We start from the raw sequence: 16,969 nt of genomic DNA, 5'->3' as shown, positions 1-16,969 counted from the left end.
AAATTGTAAATCAAATCTTCTTGCTTTCAGACAGAAGGCCTCTTTGTAGGTGATTGGCGCAAGATTTATATCAAATTCAAACAATTTAGTTTAGAGAAGTTTCTGTATTTGTTGTAAATATTAATGTAATTTATGTACATATTTAAAGAGCTGTTGCTCGTTCAATATAATAAATGTTGTAGAGTTGCAGTTCAAAATCTGGTGAAGCATCAGACTTACCCAATTAAGATTTCAACTTACAGTTATTGTTGACCCTTTAACTCCCATGAGTGACCAAGACAGAATTTCTCCATACAATATCAATACAATGTCAACCAGATAGTGATGAGAATAAAGAAAAATATCAATTTGGGGATAATAAGTTGATCCAATACTAATTTCTCTGAACTAACATTATAGGAATTGTATGGTTGACATTTAGGAGAATTACAAATTTGATCTGGGGGTTAGAGGGTTAACAAATGGAGCCAGACTCCCAAATCTGTCAATGAACAATATAAATTTTGTAAACCCAAGTCAACTTTGTGTTGAGATACATTTGGCCTCAATTGTTAGACACAACTTGAAAGCTATAGCAAAGGGGTGTGGCCTTTTCAATATCAGTCCGGATTTACCAATTTACCAGAGAGACTGCCTCAAGGTGAGGGTATGAGGCAACCCTTAAAAAAAACCCCATACCCTATCTCAAATTGAATGATTTTCCCCTCCTTCTTTCAACCCATGCCTTGAAACAACAGTAAAATATCTAAGGAAGTGTAGTCACATGTAATCAATGTACCATATATCCTTGAGAAAGTTCCTGGCCAGTTTAAGGACACCTGTTAACCTTTTTTAAAGCAAGATTCATGAAATCAGTGGAACTCAGCACACACAAATAACAGAAAATAAATCAGAGATAAGAAATAAATCCCACAGGCAAAAAGAATGGGGAGAGGAGGCAAGGAAACCTCACAAAGATTTCCACTTGTTGCAGCTACGAAAAAACATGACGAATGAGACTTCCTCTGGTTTTTTTTTTTTTCCAACACCTTCACATTCCATGATTTTTGCAGGTTTTTAGAATTAAAATGTAACTTTCCACACTTTTGAAAGAATGCTTTTGATCTGTACAAACTTTTTTGAAAAAGCAGGTGATTAGAATTTGTGTCCAAACACTTTTATTGAACAAATCTTTTAATCTCTTTTAAAACCCTCTTACTCTCATAACTGACAAAGACAGAATTTCTCCTTACAATATCAATACAGCATCAAGCAGACAAGTGATGAGAATTAAAAAAACATCCATTAGGGCAATATTGATTGATCCAATACCAAATTCTTTCAGCTAACATCATAAAACTTGTATGGCAGACAGTAAGGAGAATTACTACTGAGATCTTGGGAGTGAAAATCTCATCAACAGAGACACGTATGCAGAGCAGGGCTACACCCAGTTTGCACTCAATTCCACACAAAACCTAATTCAAACCTGCTTGAGAAATATCTCTATTTGTTTAGAAATGCCAGGTGATGCCAAAAATTATATTTGTAGTGGACAAATTTCCCGAGCCTTTACATACACACATTTTCTTCTAAGAATCAACAACCTAGCAATTTAATGTTCAGTAAAAGGAAAGAAAAATTAAGTGGATGTTTTGATAGAGGTTAATCGGAAATTTACAGTATTAGCAATTATAAGTTTAAAAAGAAGAAAAATAAACTTTGAGTCCATAAAGCAACACGTAATTAGCTCACAATGTCAATACAGTGATAAATAATGATGGGAAATAGTCCCTAAAATAACTTGTCTGAATGCTAAAAAATTATACCAAAGTACATTTACAACTGAAAAGTATACTTTTGCAACAAGATCACTACTTTCCAGAATTTCCTTTGGAACGATGACTGGAAGCTTCAGATTGTTTACTCCTTCATCATTCTCCAAAATAACATTGACTTGTTTGTGCTTGAATTTTGAAGAATCATGCATTTCTTCCATTTTACAACTGATAGTGGCACTTGCCACAATTGTGGCTAAATTTTCTGCTGATAAGTTTTCTGGTGATGAGTCAAACTCCAAAAACTGCTGCTCCAGTTGCCAGACAGCTTGTCAGATTTCATTTTCATGATATGTTGTTCTTTCCTACATAGAAAAGAGAACATTATCAGTGTTGAGTAACAGTGATTGATGAAGAAAAAGCTACAAACATATAAAGTCAAACCTGTATTGAGCAGTCACCCACAGGGAATTGCAAGGAGACCACTTAAACAGTTTGTACAGAACAGGAGTCAAATGTATTAAAAAGCCCTATTTTATGCCATAATTGATCACTTAATTTATAGGTTATTCCAAAGCTTGCTGAGAAATCCATTGCTTCTTTGTTAATACCAGTAAAAAGAATCAACAAAATGGTGACACAACATAAAAAAAGAACACTGATGCAGAATTACTGGGATCAATATCAGTATCTGGGCAACTGCTCACCTACCCCTCCCCTAGCTCAAAAAAAGTCAATTGACAACAAGTTAAGGTTAATGTTGGGTTAGGGGAGGGGTAGGTGGGCAGTTACCCAGATACTGATACTGATCCAATAACTGTATACTATTATCTATCAGTTGGACCTCTAGGTCATAATCATAGGCTGATTGACTTGTGTAATGTTTGTGCATAATATTTGTCCCAACAGAATTAGATAATTTGCAATAAGTTGAGCACCTTTGAACTCAAAGTACTATTCCTAGTTTTATTTGAGAGGTTCTGCTTAAGTGATTGTTCAACACATGCAAGTAGAAAACAATAAAAACAGGAAGCTGGGACTCAATCAAAGATGATTGATCCACAAGGAACTGAGAGTTCTTGAAAAAAACAGGATCCCGATTTAAACAATAAGAATGCAAGTTGCAAGAGTTGCTGTAGACAATCAGGCGGGGAACTGTCAAAAAAAAGACAGAAAAATTGCAATGAACTTACATTTATTACGACTCGTTTAATATAAAATCACTCTGATAGAGGAAATGAAGAGGAGAAAAACTCCCAAAAAACCAGGCCGCAGTTGTTCAATGGCTGGATAACAGTATCCACAGAATGAATCTCTATTCACCTATAAGTGCTGTGATAACATACAACACTATCCACTGGATAGTGATTTTTCCAGTGGATAGCATTATTCACCCTTTAAACCGGGCCCAGGTATTAAAAAGAAATTCTCTTCACGCACAATGGCATCCAATCAAAGGCCATAACATACACATGCACATTAAGTTGAGCTTACCTTGTGAGAAACACATTCAAAACACTGTAAACGGGATGTTAGGAGATTCGTTGCAAAGCATTACACTAAATCCATAAGTTATACCTAAAATGGAAATCAAAAGAGAGGATATAAAACCGTTTTACACACAATCACAACAACACTGCCTACATTGAGTGCCTGAAAGCATGTTGTGAAGGAACATGTAATGAAGGCTGAAGAGAGGGTGTCACTGGGGTACATCACTGGTCAATAGAAATCAACAACCTTTATTTATACAACTCAATATGCCATTTAGCCAATAAATTGCAAGAAAAACTTTGATTAAGTCAGTAAACAGCAAAAAAAACAAAGCGAAACAGGTAAGTCAATTAATTTGTGCCATTCTTTGACTTGACAGCTGCAAATGTTATCCTTTTCAAAACTAAGCATTACAAACAGTTTTGGTCTTTGAAGAAAATGACATTTGTTGAGAAAAACCTAAACCTGATAACCAAAACCACAGGCAGAGCGTAAACCCAAAGCTTTTCAGGATAATCTGGAACATACAAAGGGTAACAATAGCTAGTTGGGGGTCAGAGTGAAATGAAATTTACATTTTTTATATCAGAAGTAATGTTGTTTGTCGTAGAAATTAATACAAATATTAATACAAACTCATAATGTTATTGTACCTTGTTTACAGTGCACTAAGAAAACTTCAAGAAGTAAGGATGGGTGTCGAGTACTCCTCTATATGCAGATCTTTGGAGTTGTGTCATCCAGGCAATAGTCGCCACAACTTCTTACCACAGGCAGGCAAGGATAGTATTCTACATTATTTGTGCAGTGTACATCCAGTTACACAGCATCTGGTATTGATCCATTTCTGCTGAACGGAGACTCTGCTTTTTCCAACAGGTCAATAATAAATGCAGTCAAGGCCTCGGGAAGCTGATCTCCCTCCACAATGCTAACTATGTCAAAGAGGAGTGGAAAAGTTTGCTGGAGTAGAAGCATGTCTTCAGGACACTGCTTGACTGGTTCATTGCCAATGAGTGTGTATTAAAATGTTTCCAAGGAGTCCAATTGGGGAAGATGTGCATACACCAAGGAAGCTTTTCCTAATGCATCGAAAAATCCAGCAATAGGTATTGGAAAAGAGACATCAGATCAAGGCTGTGCTCTAACGGCGCCCGGTCGCCTGAGGCGACTAACATTTGGCCTCGGGCGACTGAAAATATTTTCTTGGTCGCCCGGCCGGGCGACTGGCTGGTGTTGGTTTCTTGATTTACAGTAAAAAAAAAAAAAAAAGAAAATGTTGTTCAATCGGGCGCGCGTTGATATTCAAAGGTCGTTCCACGTGAATTTACGTGTAACATAATCATCGACTTTGATCACAGGCGGCCCAAGCTCACGTCTCGAGAAAAAGCCAACGATGAATTCATGAACGCGTCACGCGTTGTGTGACTCGGTGTTAAGTTACGGGAGGAACCGTTGAAAATTTGAACACGTTATAAGGCATAGGCAGGGGTCGCACTAGTGCTTTTGGTGTTTACATTGGACATAGAATCTGTCATAGCATGCTTGCGACAAGTGCGACCCTTTTGTCGCGTCCAGACATAACTATGTCCGAAGGACCTAAAGATCAAACAAGCCGATGTCCTGCCTCAAAGCAGGTCATATCTTGTCTAATGGCCTTAAAATAACAATTTTTTATTTTTCTTCTGTCGTCAACGTCAATCAAATCTGAAATACGGGCAGAAATTGGAGTTTTGTAATTCTGCAAAGGCAACACGTGTGCACTGCTAGCTACAGCTATCGGGTTAAAATTTTAGTCACCGGTTTTCTCTTCAAACGTTTTATCATGGCGAATTTCAACCCAGTAATTGACATCCGTCGACGTCGGTTTAAAGCGGCAAGGGCCAACATTTGCCGTTGGCGAATGTTGTACAATGCGTACAAACCAATAAGGTTTTGTACATTGAACAAATTAAACAGAGATTGAAGAAATGTCGCTAATGAAACTAGCACCAGCCTCATGTCTAAAAATTATATTTGGCGCTCTTTTCGCGCGTGAAATATAAAGAGTTGACAGACTGGTTTCAAATATCATTTATGTCGCGCAAGTGCGACCTCCATGACTCCCGTGGTGTAAATGTCGCGACATATTTATGGGACAACTTATGACGCGACATAAGAAAAATAAGGCCACAGTGCGACCCCTGCCATAGTATGGGGAACGACATATGGTCGATTTACAACGATAAATATTTCGAAATCTGAATATTTTACACGTAAAATCAATAAAAACTTACTCATGCCCTGTGTATCCGTCGTAGTTCCTAGCGATTTCTGCTGTTTTAAGCTTGCTTTACCATCACTGTTATCCATGTCAAAAGACGAAGTCAAGGCTGCACACTCCGATTTCGACCTTGGTCCACACGGAGGTGATTTGGTAAAGCAAGCTTAAAACGGCAGAAATCGCTAGAAACTTCGACGGATACACAGGGCATGAGTAAGTTTTTATTGATTTTACGTGTAAAATATTCAGATTTCGAAATATTTATCGTTCTAAATCGACCATATTTCGTTCCCCATACTATGCCTTATAACGTGTTCAAATTTTCAACGGTTCCTCCCGTAACTTAACACCGAGTCACACAACGCGTGACGCGTTCATGAATTCATCGTTGGCTTTTTCTCGAGACGTGAGCTTGGGCCGCCTATGCTTTGATCGTGACAAGCTGCACAGTTTTCGATTTTAACCGCTTTTCCAAATAGTATTATAATTTTTCCTTTAAATTAGGATGGCTCGTTAGTTAGTTTTTGAAAAGCAATTGTTACTTCTGCTCTGACAGGCGTAAAGTAAGGTCGACGATTAATAAATCGCTAAATGAACACGGGAGTCGTTCTTTTAAAAGAAAATGTTGTTCCATCGGGCGCGCGTTGATGTTCAAAGGTCGTTCCACGTGAATTCACATGTAGCATAATCCTTGACTTTGAACTTGACTAGCTGCACAGTTTTCGATTTTAACGGCTTTTCCAATAGCATTAAAATTTTTCCTTTAAATTGGGATGGCTCATCAGCTAGTTTTTCAAAAGAAGTTGTTACTTCTGCTCTGATAGGCGTAAAGTACGGTCGGCGATTAATAAATCGCTGAATAAACACGGGAGTCGCTCTTCTATGCTAATTTAATATTTTAGCCGGCTTTTTACTGCCGTGTCTGCGAGGCAAAAACATAACTTAAGATTGTTTTTCCAGTAAAACACGATGTATAAAAAAGAAAAGATACGTTTTTTGTGTGTGATTGTTTTAGAAACGGGTATAAACTCTATAAGTCCCGCATTGTCCTTGGTGTCGTGACAAGTTATTACGTATCACGCACTAAAAATAAAATCGACCGAATCCACAAAAAGCTCATTTGTCTTGAACATTTCACCGATAACATAGGAAAGAAAATACTTCTGTTCTGCTCTTAAACGATGACTTTCCAACAAGATGACTTATTCAAAAAAGATAATAGTTTTGGGGCGGCCGCGGGTTTCGTTGCGGAAATTCATGGCAGCTTGTTTAATTTTTAATAATTAACTGACTGATTTATTAATTTGGGCGACCAACTAGGAGGCCCGGGCACCTCAGCTAAAATGTTTGGGAGCCCTAAGGGCTCCCCGAAATTTTGATTTGGGCGACCATCTTTTAGGCCTGGGCACCCAAGCTAAAACGCTTGGGAGCCCGAAGGGCTCCCTGAAATTTTCCTTAGAGCACAGCCTTGCATCAGATCCATAGAACGAAATGCACCAGGAAAGAAAACTACCCAAGGCAGGTGCACAATGCTGCAACTCCAGGTGTAAAGAGGTCATTAGTGTGGAGGAATTCAAGACAAGAAAAACTCCCAAAAAACCAGGCCCTGGTTGTTCAACGAGTGGATAATGCTATCCAAAGAATGAATCACTAATCGCCTTTAAGTGTTGTGATAACATACAACGCTATCCACTGGATGGTGTTGAAACCGACCCCAGGTAATACAAAAAGAATTTTTCTTCATACACAACAGCATCTAATCAAAGGTCACAACATACACACGCACATTAAATTGAGCCTACCTTGTGAGAAACGCATTCGAAACACTGTAAATGGGATGTTAGGAGATTCATTGCAAAGCATTACACTAAATCCATAAGTTATACCTAAAATGGAAATCAAAAGAGATGATAAAAAACCGTTTTACACATAATCACAACAACACTGGGTACATTGAGTGCCTGAAAGCATGTTGTGAAAGAACATGTAATGAGGGCTGAAGAGAGGGAGTACCTTTCCAAGTGTTAAGAGGTCATTACTGTGTCTGTAATGTAACCTTGCTAACATCACGGCCTGCTTGATCCACCATCTGCCTGACATGTTTCTCAGCAAGGTAAACCCTGTCACGATGCCTAGTGATGTCATAAAATATTAAATAATTAGCCTAAACGCAGATCTCTTTAAATAAGGCAAATGAAAACAGGTGATATTTAGACACATTTAAAGTCTATCCCAGTGGAATTTAGGAGGAACTGGAGCTGGTCTTAGTCTGGTCTCGAACCCCTCAACTGATCCAGAAAAAGAAGACCTCATTCCAAGGTCTTTGCAGGGTCAATGAGACACACAAGCTTCACCACCACGACAAGGTGCCAGCCCAAGGTGAAGGATTAAAAATATTTTAAATTATTATGTTAATCAGTAATCAAACTGAATCAAGACATAGTCTTCACATCAACAGCTAGATTAATATATTATATCATGCTCACACTCTAAAATAGAACTCCTTGAATCATACTGGGAACCAAAATAATAGGATAAATGATGCATAAAATATGAAAAAAAATTCAGAAGCATAAATAGCAACTTATCTTCCTGTTTCTCGTGGTTCAGTGGATGGACTCAGTGATGAATAACTAGACTTCAGTGAAGTAGAAAGCTCTTGTCTGAAAGATAGTGCATCACAAATGACAGTGTCCAGACTGTTATCTTTGCCACAGATGGCTCAACAAAAACCTTATTCATAGTTTATGTCAAGAAGGTCCAGGAAACTGTACCAAGCAAAATGCCAGTGGTGGTATGGCAGCAATCTCTTGAAGTCCAATACATCTGCATCAGCCATGATCACTTGCCAGACACTGTAGTATGTAAATAGAGTGCACCTAAAAAAAGAGAACATAATTTAAATATAGCTTTTTGAAAGACAATTGAATGACATACATGTACAATTTTATATCGTTCTTAATACAATGATTTTCAGTTAATGTCACAAGCAAAACTTCCAAGATACAACAAATCAGAACCTTCAGCTAATAATTTGTTGATTTGTTTTTTTATGGTACCTGATTTTCATCGCAAACCACCATGTGCAGACAAATGAGTCTTAGATTGTTTAGTATAATTGTTGTAAATTATAATTGTTTTTATATCTGCTGGGTGTGTTCCAGAAACATTTAAATTTATTGAACTAAGTACATTACTTGATATTCAGATGTCACAATAATGTCATTTTCAAATTCATTGTAAACTTCTGGGTAGTATGTGATTACTTGAAAACATTTCAACATAATGTAATTTTCATAATGCCATTATCAACACAACATCAAAGTAATGTGCAATAAGTGTGAAGGCCTGTAAGACTTTTAAACTGCAACAGAGAATTCATTTATGATACAGAATAAGTTACATGTACCTCCCCTTAAGAAAATGAAACATGAAATCCCTCAAGACCTCATAAGAAACAATGTAGAAACCCATGTTTAACAAAGTGAGCTCTGAGCCATCAAACTCCTCTTTTCCATCACAGATTTCCTCAACACAAGTATAATGTAATACTGAAATGAAACATACAGAAATCATTATTTGCTTACTACTAAAATTTCATGATATGATGACATAAAATTACTCATACATGACATGTTAGTAGCCACAGGCATGAACCTTTTCATATTGTAAATTCAGAACATTTATGCTTGGATAATATATAAATTTAAGTTATATTATTATTGTAAATAGGGAGCTTAAGCACAGACAAGTAGTTTGGTCTATGGACAACAACTGGAAGGTGAATGTTGTTAATTTTGATGCATTGTTAACTTCACCTCCAAATTTAAAAGCTTTAGTTTTAGAATTTAAAACATAAGATTAGGAATGAAAAGTCAGTGATAATTATGTAACAAAGAGAACATTTCTGATTTCTGGCTGCCATCTATGGCTGAAAAATATCTGTGCTAGAGTTATACAAAAACCTTTTGTTGGTTTTCAGCAGTCCACCTGTATTTACCTTGAGCTGAGGCAAAATAATAACAATAATTTATTTGGCTTGATGTCAGCTGAGGGTTTGAACACTTGAGCACTTAAAGAGACAAGGAATTAAAGCAAGGAATTTCTTACCTTCATATTACCATGTCTGCTCTTTCAAAAAGCACAAAGCTTGTGTAGTCTGACTGCCATGAACACTTTGGGCAGGAGGGAGACAAAATGGGAGTAAGCAGCACCAAAGCAGTCGTTAACATTTTGCCACAAAGAACATCTTCCAGAGGAGAACACTTTTTTGTGTTGATGATACATGGAATGGTATTTTTTTTACAAGATACTGATCTTATTTTCCCCTCTTTACAAATGGTGGCTGCTGCAACTGATTCAGTAGACTCTTGAAAATTTCTCTCTGCAAAAAAATCAACCAGAAAATCAGGCATTTTGTGTTCCATTGTTTCCTCAGATTCTGCTACTTTTGTTACATCCTCACAGTTGTGACGCTGGTGATCACAGATAAAGCAGGTGATAAGTGCACCTTGGAGGCCAACTACTCCATGCTGTTTATTTCCATGTACAAAAATGGTAAAATTATTCCCATTCACAGGCAATAAGTCATGATGTTCCTCCTGAGATAGAAAAACAGCAAGAACAAAAAGTAAGTAGACTGTGGAAATGCTACAATCATTTCAGATAGTCTTTACTTAAATAACAGATACAAATGGAAAAATATGATGTTTACAACTACTTACAGCAAATAATGCACTTGTCATTTCTCTAAGAATATAATAAACTAAGATTCATAAGTAGCTGTACTCTGAAGGGAGCCTAGCTGTTGAAATACACAAATTATGCTTTAACATTATTTAACTTAAACCAAAATCATTAGGATGAGTGAAAAATAGCCAAAAAAATGTTGAAGAAAGCAAGATTAATGTTAGTAAGAATTCCAAGATTTTAACATTCTAAAGCAAAAAATTCATTCATCTTACTTAGTAAGTGTGATCACGAGATTATGTGTCTCTGGCAAGTGAAGGGGTGATGTTGTTTTCCCTGTCAAAGCTTTCCATCAACTTTTCAGTGGCTTCAATATGGATGCAATTCCCATAAACAGAACTAGCTGCAGTTAAACCTGTGAGAAACATTTAATAAACAATACTTATTATTAGATATAATTTATTGCTCAATTTAAAACTGAAATGCAAAGAAGAAAATTATGGCACAGGGGCTTGGGACACAGTCAAAGACACAGGGGTCAGATTCAAAACAAAATAGCTAAATGAAGACTGCTTATAATCCTGTTACTAGTAGTTGGAGCCTTTCATTTCACAACTCAGGTTGTTAGAATTCAATAGAAAAAACATTTGACTAGCACACGAGGCTGCTTAAAGGAAGCTGGAGAAATAATTGGCAACAATAAAAAAGAGAAGCTGTAAGAAAGAGGATGGGAACTGCAGTTGCCTCCTAATGTATAAACAGAAATGAATGGCACTTAATGAATGTGCACATGAGATACAGTTATTGTCTACATTCAAACTGTGACTTGGATGAACAATTTTATTGGAGCATTTTTATAAATTATTTATATCAGTTTATATGCTTGTACTTACTATCTCCTGTGACTGTTGATGACAGTGACTGCAAATAATCTGTTTGCCTTGTGCCTTCAACACATTTGCAATGATAGATCCAAATGTTATCCCTGGGTTCTCTTTCAACAATCACATATTTGGCTTCCTGATGGTATAGGATAAAAAATATGTAAGGTAAACGATTGATTTTGTTTGGCATAAGCACAAGTACCACATTATATCTAGTTATGAGTTATCTACATAGCTACTGTGCTAACCAATAAAAAAACAGACATTTTTGATGCACCCCAAGGCTACAAACCACAAACAATTTGTGCCAAGTCGCAGAATGTCTAACCTCCTTGTACATGTACAAGATGCACTAGAAACTACAGTACAGAGAACCCAAAATATAGATAAATATTAAACATTAGATATAGAATATTAAACAAAATCAAAAATAATTATGAATACCAAAGGTGTGCAATTAGGATATTTTATATTGCATGTATACAGTGATGTATTAATACTACCCAGGTTTGAGTCTTGTTTAGATGGAAAGGTCTACTTACTAGTAGTACATAAATTGTGGTCATTTCTTTTTGTACTACAGTACTAGCAGTACAAAACAAGATCAACACTAGTGCTACAAAAGTAACTTATAAACAATGATCAGCTTTCTGGCCAAGATCTGGGAATATTAATAATAAGTGCCTCTACCTAGGCCTTATCCTTAATATTTATGAGAAATATCCCTGGCACTTACAAGCAATTTCTTTGTAACTGTGTTGAAATCCAGAAAAGTGAACCGAGAAATCTTGCTGCCAATGACGGTTAAAAAGCATTCAACAGCTCTAACATGTACACAAACTGCGAGGTAACAGGCACAAGGTCTGTCAGAGAGCATGGATCAGTGGATGAAGCAAAACTTAATTCACCATCTGCTATGATTTCATCATCAGAAACATCCTAGAAATAAAGAATAACACCGTAAATATTTAAACTGCTGTGAAATGTACACTCCTATGTAGGAAGTGTAAATAAAATCTATTTAATTAAAAAATGTATGTAAAATCCTCATTGGAAAAGAGGAGGTATTAATGATATAAGCTTCAGCCCAATATAAAAGAAAATAATGAGGAATAAAAAAATTAATACTGTCATTGTATGTGATTCATCACAACTCATCAACAAAACAGTTTCCTAGTTATCTGTGAAAAAACAAACAAACAAACAAACAAAAAAACTGTCTGTCAAATGAGAAATATCTTGGTTGCTACAGACATCAGTTTTCCTTGACTTTTTTTAACATGCTAACTTCCCATGACTCAAAATTAAATTCCACGACTTCTTTCCTAATCTTTTCCTGTAGCACACCCGAATATAATTTATAGAGTACATGCTAAAAGAACTTAAGCCTAAAATGACTGTAAAGTTTCAAGTTCAAGTTTTCAAGTTTATTATTTCACACCATTTACAGAAAAAATAACTTAACATAACATGATTTACAATGACACAGAAAAATACAAACAGAAATTAACTAGAAGAAAGAATATTTCATTGTGTACAGTGACCAAAGTAGCCAATGAACTTTTGGGTTGGTCACTGTCATGTGTAGATATGAGTTGGGGTTGGCTGCATGTTGAGTATAATTAATTTTAAATTGATAGTTACATTAAAGACAATATTGTTATTGTAAGAGAGGAAAGACATAGATAAATACAAGTTAGAATAAAAGGAAAACTGCATGTTGTGAAGCATTACCTTATATAGCTAACAGTTAAACTATGGTTAGTTTTGAGTACTCAATAAGAATCTTTTATTCTGCTTTTTGAATAGCATGTATGGAAAATGTGTAAATTCAGGTGGTACAGATTTCCAGATTTTTACTGCAAAGAATTTAAATGCAGACATACCATAATTAGTGCATAATGATGGCTTAAAGAAGTTTTGATTTGCAACATATCTGGTATTATATGAGTGAATCTCTGATGCAGGTGTGAGAATATTCAGTAGTACAGCTGGGGTGTTACTTTTGTCATTCTTAAGTTTATATGTAAAAAGTGATACTTTTAGTCTGTAAATATTTTCAAGTTTCAAGATTCCAAGACGATTATAATACAAGTTGACATGTTCTCTGCCATGAGCAAAGAACATGCTTCATATACATCTACTCTGCTTAGTGCAGATTTTATTTAATCTAGTTTTGTAAGCAGCACCCCAGCTGACAAGACCACAGTTTAAGTATGGATAAATAAGGGTATAATATAACTGTTTGAGCATATGAAAATCAAGATAGTGTCTTTGCTTATAAATTATACCTACATTCTTTGCTAATTTATTATTTACATGTTGAATTTGGGATTCCCACTGTAGATGCTTATCACGGTATATACCTAGATACTTAATATAGCTTTTGCAATCAATATTGTGGATATTTAAATGATTGTATTTTTTTCTTTGATGATGTTATTAACATATAATTAGTTTTCTTAAAATTTACAGATGACTTATTAATAGAACAATATTTTAAAACTAATTTAATCTCTTCATTCATTGGAATTCAACCTCATTTGGATTACTACAGGTAAAGAAAATATTAGTATCATCTGCAAATATTCTAAAAGAAAGCTTCTTAGAGGAGTTTGGTAAATCATTAATATAAAACAAGACTAACAATGGCCCAAGCATTGAACCCTGGGAAACTCCACATGTAATAGTTTCCATACTGGATTCAATTTCATCAATCTTTACAAATTGAGTGCAACTGCATAAGTAGCTTTTAAACCATTTAAATGAAGTTCCACAGATTCCATAAATATGTAATTTAGAGAGCAGCATATCATGGTTAACAGTCTTTAAGTGGTTAAGTTTATTAGCATATTTTTTATATTCTGCTTTTTTTGGGGTTATTTGAGAGAAAGTGTGTTCTACAAATGCTTTGTTTATTTTTGATAGATTTGAGTATACCATTAGTTAGCCAAGGCTTACTAAACTGCTTCTGTTTACTTTGGGATATTTGTTTCCTTGGTGCATGTCTATGAACAATAAGCTGAAGAGTACTTATGGACTTAGCTGCAATTTCATTTAGGTCATTGCTTTCAATGTAAATACTATTCCAGTCAATTGCTTTGATATCCTGTAGGTATAGTTCTGAATCAAATTGCCTGTAGTCTCTATAATATCTCTTGAATTTTTGTTTTTGTACTGGTATATCAACAATACAAAAGGTTGGTAGATGATCCGAGATATCTATAGTGACAATTCCAGATATCATTTGGTTAGTGTTGTTGGTATATATATGATCTATCAAAGTTGCTGTATAATTAGTAATTCTGGTAGGCTTAGTTATTATTGCTGAGATGTTGTTAGAGTGGAGCATATCTAGGTACTCTTCAGTTTGTGTATGATGGTTATATTTTAAAAAATCTATATTCATGTCTCCCAGAATGTATAGTTGGTATCTATTCTGTAATTTTATAATTAGATCATCAAGATGTTTAGTAAATTCTTCTATATTAGCACCGGGGTGTGTACAAATGGATCCAATTAATATAGGTGCCTTGCCATTACATGGATTGATTTCAACCCAGCATGGTTCGACTAGTTGGATAATAAATTTTGTATCAAGTCTGGGTATAGGTTTAACCCTTTAATTCCTGTGAGTGACCAAGACAGAATTTCTCCTTACATTATCAATACAATTTCAACCAGATAAGTGATAAGAATATAGCAAAACATCAATTTGGGGATAATAAGTTGATCCAATACTAACTTCTCTGAAATAACATTATATGAATTGTATGGTTGACATTTAGGAGAATTACAAATTTGATCTGGGAGTTAAAGTGTTAAGAGTCTTAATGATGTAGATAGCTGACCCACCAGCAGAAGTAGGTGAATCAGTATGATAAAGTTCATAATTTAAAAGATCCACATTACAAACAGAGTTTGCATTTAATCTGGTTTCAGTAATAGCAAGAATTTCTGGTCTTTTATCAAGGGAATAAAGAAAATCTTCAAGAAAAGCTAAATTTTTTTGTAAGCTTCTCATATTAATTGAAATTATTGAAATAGCTTTTGGCCCAGCTTTGGCTATAGCATTATTTATCTGAGAAATGGAGTAGTAATTTGACATTGGAATAGTAAGCATTAAGTCAGGATCGGTTTCATCAGATTTATCAGGGTTGGATATCAAATTGAACAGGTCAGTATCTATCAGCTGATTGAACTGAACTGACCTTAAGCCATTTGCAATATTAAACTCTCGATCTTTAAGGTTGTAGAAAATTTACAAGGAATTAATTGTAATTCATTCATTGGAGATTATATAAAGTGAAGAAATATAAATACATATGAATAATCAGATGTTGAAAAAAAAATTCTAATCTGTTATTAATCTCATCCAAAAAATCTTCGAATTCCTCTTGGGTAGAGAAGCTTACAATGCGTGAGGTCTCAGTCTCTCTTAGGAGGATCTTTCCGTTGGCAGTCCATAAAAATTTGTGATTACGCTGTTGTTTGAATGCATTTATTCTCCCAAACAATCTCCTCCTGTAGGTGGTTAACGACTCATTGATATGAATCTTAATGTCACTGAAGTCGCTTTTTCCCATTTCGGCTTGGACAGTAAAAAAAAAAACAGAATCGAAAATATTTTTAATAGATGCAAAATTAAGACTTACCAGCAAAGCATCTAAAATTGGTCTAGGTTGCAACGCCTGATGAGAAGGATTTTCGAAATCATCTTGACCAGCCGAGGTGGTGACCGTAGTACTCAAATCAGATGTCTTCTATGATCCCCTACGTCTAATCTTCTTTGGCACTAACTAGGAAAAATTGCACCGGCCTGTTCTTTCATTCCTCTCGCTTAATTCATTTTCGTGAACGGCGGGAAAAGGTGGTGTGCTGTTATTATCCGCCATTTTGTGGAATGCGGCTACACGGACGTGTATGTGACATGAAGTGTACCAGCAGCTGGTGGTTATTTTCGTGATTACGAGCAGACAGTTATACAGAATACCTCCCGTTCACGAAAATGGATCCTTCTGTTAGGAAGTATTTAGTTAGTTTGTGATTAGTAAGTCATTTTGTTAGTTCTTTACTATTCTGATTTAATCTTTCGTTTATAATTAGAATGTACCTAAAGGCCTAATTCCAACCTTGATGCAACGCAGTCGTTTGTTTTTGTTTTGCACCTCTTTTGTATAAATTCGAATTCCGAAGTTATTTCGCTTTGAGCTGTTTTGATGAGTTTCCGAATTGTGACAGCCTTGTCTAACTTCCATAACTGGACATGTTTGATTTATCTACTGACCTTGCTTTGGACCCACATGAAAGTTTTTGTTTTGGCTAACGCAGTCAGGGGTTGATTCAGTTGATTGGAGGCATTATGATTAAGTGCATTATTGTTCATTTCGAAAGTCTCGTGAAATTGTTTGGTTTAGTTTTCTAACAACATTGTTTAGCCTTCAAAACCGCAAAAGCTTGAAGCGAACTGTCCTGCATTCGTTTACTTATTATTTGTCACACTCAATAAGAATTGAACTTTGTTTGTCTGAGTCACGAGGGGGAACTGAAATTTCCTGACGTCATTAGCACTCTTCGTTATTGTCACGATATTTGTCCTGAAGCTCTCTAATCCTCCCGCCAAACATCAATCTGGCGCCAAATCTATCAGTTAATTACAGTGCCCTCCTAACCCCTTGAACAACTGAGAACGTCCTGTCAAAGGGACTTGACGCCGCGGCTCTTCACATGCTACGGAATTTTTTGGCAACAAGAAGTGAAGAGCTACAACTAAATAAGACAGCAAAAATAATGTTATATAGTTTGATTTCCAATTGTTACCAATCTAAGCATGTGATAGCCAGTGTGAACTAGTTTTGCGGACTCATTTCAAAGCGGGAATT

General features: G+C 35.6%; 1 protein-coding gene and 1 pseudogene across 2 annotated transcripts in view; one reads left to right on the top strand and one right to left on the bottom strand.

The window, feature by feature from the left end:
- The window catches only part of LOC149051299 (NACHT, LRR and PYD domains-containing protein 3-like), a 63,712-nt gene that overhangs the window by 16,842 nt on the left and 29,901 nt on the right, over positions 1–16,969 (top strand). The gene's annotated exons all lie outside the window — the stretch shown is intronic.
- On the bottom strand, positions 1,141–16,473 carry LOC149051304 (uncharacterized; annotated as a pseudogene). Its single transcript, XR_016188986.1, has 10 exons — positions 16,375–16,473; positions 11,824–12,026; positions 11,097–11,223; positions 10,479–10,618; positions 8,924–10,115; positions 7,528–8,393; positions 7,317–7,400; positions 3,905–4,333; positions 3,252–3,335; positions 1,141–2,122 (listed from the first exon to the last, which is right to left on the bottom strand). The product of XR_016188986.1 is annotated as an uncharacterized LOC149051304 (transcript).

The sequence above is a fragment of the Pocillopora damicornis genome, chromosome 1 (assembly GCF_964200805.1).
Source record: "Pocillopora damicornis chromosome 1, jaPocDami1.2, whole genome shotgun sequence".
Lineage (NCBI taxonomy): Eukaryota > Metazoa > Cnidaria > Anthozoa > Scleractinia > Pocilloporidae > Pocillopora > Pocillopora damicornis.
This window is presented reverse-complemented; position numbering and strand designations above follow the sequence as displayed.